This window comes from Hyla sarda, chromosome 2, assembly GCF_029499605.1.
Source record: "Hyla sarda isolate aHylSar1 chromosome 2, aHylSar1.hap1, whole genome shotgun sequence".
Lineage (NCBI taxonomy): Eukaryota > Metazoa > Chordata > Amphibia > Anura > Hylidae > Hyla > Hyla sarda.
Window position 1 is genome coordinate 178,893,285 of NC_079190.1, and position 7,744 is coordinate 178,901,028.

A 7,744-nucleotide genomic window follows, 5' to 3' on the forward strand; every position below is an offset into this window, starting at 1 on the left:
TGGATTCACACTGTATTTGTGTTAACATTTAAAGCACAACTCCGTTGCTTATGATAAATAACTATTGTGCAGAACCAATTTGGCTTCTAAATACCTTAAAGGGGTACTTCTTTTTTTTTTTAAGAACTGGTGCCAGAAAGTTAAACAGATTTCTAAATTACTGCTATTTAATAATATAGCAGTTGCATGCTACAGAGTAAATCTTTTCTTTATAAATTTCTTTTTTGTCCTGTCCACACTGCTCTCTGCTGACACCTCTGTCCATGACAGGAACTGTCCAGAGCAGGAGAGGTTTCCTATGGGGATTTTCTCCTGCTCTGGACAGTTCCTGATACAGGCATCAGGTGTCAGCAGAGAGCACTGTGGACAAAACAAAAAGAAATTCATAAAGAAAATAATTTCCTCTGTAGTATATAGCTGTTAATAAGTACTGGAAGGGTAAAGATTTTTTTAATAGAAGTATTTTACAAATCTGTTTTACTTTCTGGGACCAGTTGATTAAAAAAAAAAATATATGTTTTCCACCAGAGTACCCCTTTAACAGGGCTCCTTTCTCCCCACTCCTGGAACTGTCCACAGCTGATAACTGAGCATAGTCCATATGCAGCTTATGTAGCACCAGACCCAGTGTGACACGAGGTGTGGACAGCACCAGGACACTGCGATGAGCTTATCTCCAGTCGCAGTGATGTCCCACCTCGGTCGGTAATAGGCTTAGCGCATGTCATATAAGGAGCCTTGGCCTGTTATATGACACTGCGCTCATTGTATCACTGGTCAAGGTGGGAAATCGCTGCGTCCGGCAATAAGTTCATCGCAGTGTTTCGATCTGTGCACAGGAAGCAGAAAGAAGGCCGGAACGGAGGACAGAAAAGCTATATCGGTGCAACGGGGGAGCTGTGGATGGTATGTTAAAGGGGATAAGTGTTTGATCGCGGGGGGTCCCAACGCTGGCCCCCCCGCAATCTCGTGCACGGGGCCACAGCTCTGCCATGCAGGGGGCGTGCTAGCCACGGCGTGATGTCACGGCTGACACGCCTTCTCCATGTAGTTCAATCGGAGAAGCGGGGAGGCAGCGTTTGTGCCGCCCCGCCTCTCCCATAGAACTGTAAGGGGACAGGGCGGGGAGGGTGCATAACTGTCGACCTCTCACTGAGTGCTAATGCGGGGGCCCCGTTAGGGAGATCGCGGAGGTCAAACACTTATCCTCTATCCAGTAGATTTCCCAAGCGTGGTCCTCAAGTCCCCCTAACAGGTCATGTTTTCAAGATTCCCTTAGTCTTTCACAGGTGATATAATTCTGGTCTGTGCATCAGGCATCTTTACAACTATATCACCTGATAACATGACCTGTTGGGGGTATTTAAAGGAGAACTGCAGCCAAATTTAACTTATCCTCTATCCACAAGATAGGGGATAAGTGTTTGATCTCCCTAACAGGGCGCCGGCATTAGCGCTCATTGCGAGTGCTAATGCGCGTAGCGTCGAGCTCTGAGCTCGACGGTTAACGCGCCGTCCCCACCCCGTCCCCATACAGTTCTATGGGGGAGGCGGGGAGGCATGAACGCTGCCTCCCCGCCTCTCCAATAGAGATATATGGAGGGGGCATGTCGGCTGCAATGTCATGCAGCGGCCGACATGCCCCCTGCACGGGAGAGCCACGACACAGCCGCGGCCCCGTACAGGAGATCGCAGGGGGGCCAAGCAGTCGGACCCCCCGCGATCAAACACTTATCCCCTATCCTGAGGACCATGCTTGGGTTAACACTGGTCTAGGGAGTTGCATTTGGATCGGGTGTGCCCTTTTTTTCACATTGAGCCCCTGCCCCTCAAAATTCCTGTGCACGTCCCTGCCCTTAACGACCACGGACGTATATTTATCTGTGAATATATTTATCTGTGAAGCACACTCAGAAGCTGAGCGCGCTTCAAATCTGTGGGGTCCCGGTTGCTATCAGCAACCGGGACCCAAGGCTAATACCGGACATGTCCGATATTAACCCTTTAGATGCCACGATGAAAGTTGATTGCGGCGTCTAAAACGGGATAAATCCACACCGGCTAGCTCAGCGGAGCTGTTCGGGACTGCCGCGGTGAAATTGCGGTGTCCTGAAGAGCTGAGAGGACAGCGGGAGGTGTCTTACCTTCTTCTCGGCTGTCCGATCGGCATTTTATTTCTCCAAGCCTGAAATGCAGGCTTGAGCATATGACAATGCATTGAACAGTGCCTGCAATCAGTGTATGCAATATTACAGCCCCTAGAGGGGGCTATAACAATGCATGAAAAAAGTAAAAAAAAGTTAATGTGATTTAACCCTTCCCTAATAAAAATCAGAATCACCCCCCTTTTCCCATTTAAAAAATAAAGTGTGTAAATAAAAACAAAAACAAACATATGTGGTATCACCACGTGCGTAAATGACCGAACCATAAAAATATATTGTTAATTAAACCGCACGGTCAATGGTGGTTCCAAAGTTCAAAATAGCGTATTTTTGGTCACTTTTTATACCATAAAAAAATTTATAAAAAGCGATCAAAAAGTCAAATCAAAGCAAAAATGGTACCACTGAAAACTTCAGATGACGGCACAAAAATGAGCCCTCATACATCCCTGTTAGTGGAAAAATAAAAAAAGTTATAGGGGTCAGAATATGACAATTTTAAACTTATAAATTTTCCTGCATGTAGTTATGATTTTTTCCAGAAGTACAACAAAATCAAACCTATATAAGTAGGATATCCTTTTAATCGTATGAACCAACAGAATAAAGAGGTGTCATTTTTACCAAAAAAAAAATGTGCTGCATAGCTGCATAGAAAGGGAAGCCCCCAAATATTCCAAAATTGTTTTTTTTTCAATTTTGTCACACAATAATTTTTTTTTCCGTTTCGCCGTAGAGTTTTTTAGTAGAATGACTGATTTCATTACAAAGTAGAATTGGGGGTGCAAAAAAAGCCATCATATGGATTTCTAGGTGCAAAATTTAAAGGGTTATGATTTTTAAAATGTAAAGAGGAAAAAACGAAAGTGCAAAAACTGAAAAATGCTTGGTCCTTAAGGGGTTAAAGTTAATTTGGGAATGTAAAAACTATTCAGGTTATTTTTTTTTTTTTTTTAGAAGCAGGTCTATGAAACAGAGTGTAAAAGTTTAATGTGAAAGACAAACAGAAAATCGAGAACATCGTGCCCTTTTAAGAATATTAGGTGCTCTAAATCCTCCCCAAAATGCACTTTTCAAAATAAGCTGACTGAGAAAAGCTGCTCTGTGGGAAAGCGCTCAGCATCTGAATCTGTCAGTTCACATTGTATGTTGCCCACTTTCTTTTTTTTTTTTTTAAGTATTAAAAATGCTACGTTTCTATTTCTTACAACAGTTTTTCGTACAGTGACGTCCAGTGTGTCCTTTTTGCTTTTATTTCTAAAATATGCATATTCTTTCATGTAACCGAACGCCCCACAACAAGGCATCTTTCAGGTTAAAAGGCTTGGGAAGGGTATGGTACATTTGTCAGTTATCATTTTAAATGGACCTTCGGATCTCGCACAGCTGTTTTAGAAAAATGTTTTCCATGTAACACAGCTGCATAGAAGTGGAGGTGATGAAGGAAATATTTACACCCCCCTCAAGAAACCCCTAACACTTGTGAGAATCGCTCATATCCATTTCTTATGGAGTGCAATGCCCTGCAATGTACTTTAAATATGCACTGTAATGCAGCAAGGGTATCTTGTTTCCTATGAGGGTCAAGGTAAAAATGTAGTGTTAGACTATAGAGAAAACATTTACTCCATACATCTTGTGTGAATAAATAACAAGGAAGCCATTAAAGAAGCAATCACTCAAAAACAGGAATATATGGGAAAGGAATAAAATAAATAATCCTAGTTAAAGGGGTAATCCAGGAAAATACACACACACACATATATATATATATATATATATATATATATATATCAACTGGCTCCAGAAAGTTAAACAGATTTGTAAATTACTTCTATTAAAAAAGCTTAATCCTTTCAGTACTTATGTCCTTCTGAAGTTAAAGTTGTTCTTTTCTGTCTAAGTGCTCTCTGATGACACGTGTCTCGGGAACCGCCCAGTTTAGAAGAGGTTTGCTATGGGGATTTGCTTCTAAACTGGGCAGTTCCAGACTAGTCTGGTATGACTATTGTTGAGCGGCATAGGCCATATTCGAATTTGCGAATATTCGCGAATATATGGACGAATATTCGTCATATATTCGCGAATATTCGCATATTCTCATTTTATTTTCGCATATGCGTAAATACGCGTATAAGAAAATTAACATATGCGAAAATTGGCATATACAAAAATTAACATAAGCGAAAATTCGCATATGCAAATGTTCGCATATGCGAAAATTCGCACACCAGTCTCACACAGTAGTATTAGTGCCTTCTTTACACCACACAAGCTGGAAGCAGATAGGGATGATCACTGTGATGTGTACTGTGAAAAAAATAAATAAAATTAAATAAAAAAAAACGAATATTCGTAATTACGAATATATAGTGCTATATTCGTGAATATTCGCGAATTCGCGAATATGCGATACTCGCAAATAAAATTCGCATTGCGAATATTCGCGAGCAACACTAATGACTAAGAGCGTTTGATGCTTGAAATGCGTTACCATTTTCTTGTTCCTGTTTTTGTCCTCAATAAATGGATTTTATATTCATTTGAGCTGGATCCTACCGTCTCTGCTTTCTCCATTGATTTGGTGTTGTCCAGCACCTGGATCAGTGCTCCTTCTGTTCCGGGTGGGGTGAGCTGGCTGGAGTTTTCTCCGTCCTTTCTTCTATTTAATTTACAAATCTGTTTAACTTTCTGGAGCCAGTTGATATGTAAAAAAAAATTTTTTCCTGGATAACCCCTTTAATCTACCGATTGTTAACAATGAGAACCAAATAAAAAGCCACAGACTGTGAATTGATGGGGTCCGAACATTAAAATTGGTGCAGAGATAATGTATTTTTGGACTAATTTTATCACTAGTGTCATGTCAATAAAGCTTATTCTCTGGATACTGGAAATTTCTACACATTATTTACATTTTTTTTTTTTTAAACTTCCCCACAGATCCTTGCTGGCTGTCAATGGACAGCTTCTCAGGGTGTTTTTTAAATTAACTGATGCCAGAAAGTTAAACAGGTTTGTAAATGACTTCTATTTAAAAATACTAATCTTTCCAGTACTTATCAGCTGCTGTATGCTCCACAGGAAGTTCTTTTCTTTTTTTAGTTCTGTCTGACCAGAGGGCTCTCTGCTGACACCTCTGTCCATATCAGGAACTGTCCAGAGCAGGATAGGTTTGCTATGGAGATTTGCTCCTACTCTGGACAGTTCCTGGCATGGTCAGAGGTGTCAGCAGAGAGCACTGTGGTCAGACAGAAAAGAAATTCAAAAAGAAAAGAGCTTTATGTGGAGCATACAGCAGCTGAGAAGTACTGGAAGGAGTAAGATTTTTAATAGAAGTAATTTACAAAATATGTTTAACTTTTTGGCACCAGTTGATTTAAAAAAAAAAAAAATGTTTTCCACAAAAAAAAAGTACCCCTTTTATATGTATGTTGATGTTGATCTGGACTCAATACTAACAGCTCTTGCTTGTAATGATATGTTGTAATAAACCCCAAGAGCACTACACAACTGTTTTATTTTCTGTTTTATTGGCCTAGTCAAATGCACCATTTTTTTTTTTTATGGTGATAGTGGTAAAATAAAAAAATTAATAATAATAAATTATCATTTTTCTGCAAGAGCAGCTCTTTAGTATAATTTAGTCTACAGGTTATTTTGTCATTTGAGTTACAGTGTAAATGTAAATTTTATTGCATACCTTTTGCACAATATAAATATTTTTTATTCAATTTTGTGTCACCGTTTTTTGTAGATTTTTCATTATTAGTACTAGTGTGTATTTTGGGATCATAAACGTATTTAACCTTTTTGTTACATTTTCCTTACTGGAAAAAAGCCACATCATTTTTTTTTCAAGCCATGTGGTATTAATATTATATTTGTTGTTCTATACTGTCTATACTATTCTATACTGTCTACACTGTCCCAGCTGCTATGCCAGCCAAACTTAGTTGGGTTACTGAAGAATTGTAAAGCATGCAGGATAGTAAAAGGAGGCCTATAAAACTTTATTTTCTACATTTCATATGTAGAATTCAGCATTCATAGGGTTCTGTTTTGACAGGAGATGTGATCTCAGCGGCAGCATCCCATTATTGCTGGTCTGTATCATTACATCTCACTATATTTGTGCCCTGGTTGTCTTTGACATCTTTCCTATATCCATTGGATTTGTATTCTATAGAACCTACTGGTGCATAGTACTATGACTCAAGTTTAGATTTATAGTTTGGGTTACTATACCCTCATAGATTTGTTATTGAGTATAGACATGGGTATTACTGCACAGGTCACTTTTTCTGATATTTGATATACTGTTGCCAGCCAGATTCAGTGTACACATGCTGTTATCAATTCCATTATTGTGATTGCTGCACTACAGTTTGTATTCATTGGGGGTTCCCTCACCATCATGTTTTTAATATGTCTCATGTGTATGTTTTTTAGGGGGGGGGGGTTCTTATTATGTTGTTTTCATCATGTATTTTTCAATAAAATTCAATTGTGGTCGGATTCTTATATGTACCGTAAGTAGGGTACCATTTACATGAATAATTAGGCCTGGGGTGTGCCTAGCCGGCCGTGAAGGGTATCCTATAGAAAGGGGGATACCCTGAGAGGAACTGTAGAAAAAAATGGGGAGGGAGGGTGGGGACGCCTTGCATGCTGCCGACAGCACCTGTGTAGATGAGGTGGGTATATAAGGACCATACTCCTCCCACAAATTAGGTTAACTGTTTCAGTTAACCTCCACTTGTGGTTGGATTCTTATATGTACCGTAAGTAGGGTACCATTTGCATGAATAATTAGGCCTGGGGTGTGCCTGGCCGGCCATGAAGGGTATCCTATAGAAAGGGGGCAAAAAATACATCAGTTAGGTAATGCATGAATTACTGGTTAAGCATAACCTACGTCATATGAACCCAAATTGACAAAATGCTCCAGTTAACAGCCGGAGGTTGGAACGTGTCAATGGAACAGAGCGATAACAGTGCCCTAACTTACTTAACATCTAAGTGATAACTGACAAAGAGAAGCCCCTACCCAGAAGCTGGCTCAGCTGTTATGGAGCCGAAACCAAGAAGGAATTCTGGATATACTACTTGGCACTACTGGATGGATATCGTCTACCAGAATGGTACTACCAGGGTCCGCATGGATAAAGGTAACACAAGTGACAGAGATAGGAAATGTTGTAGAATTGCTAGATAGAAAGAAGATACAATGAGTCAGTTAGATTGAGAAGTGGCCAAAACACAGACGTCAGTAGGTATTTAGATAGGTAGTGCCAAGAGAGAAAAATTCTCAAGTGTCCCGTGCTACACATATAAGTATTCCTATTGAACCATGCCATACATAAGTGACAACAACAGAAAGACAAAACATAAAAGAATATAACATACTTAACCTGAGGTTTCGTGTACCAGTAAGGCAGCATCCTCATACTTGCAGGCGTAAAGAAGATGCTTATCGCAAAAGAAAATATACATGCCCAGCAGGTTACAAAGACCAATAAGGGCAAATATACCAACAGGTACACGTTTGACAAGACAAACATACAACAAAAGGCCGA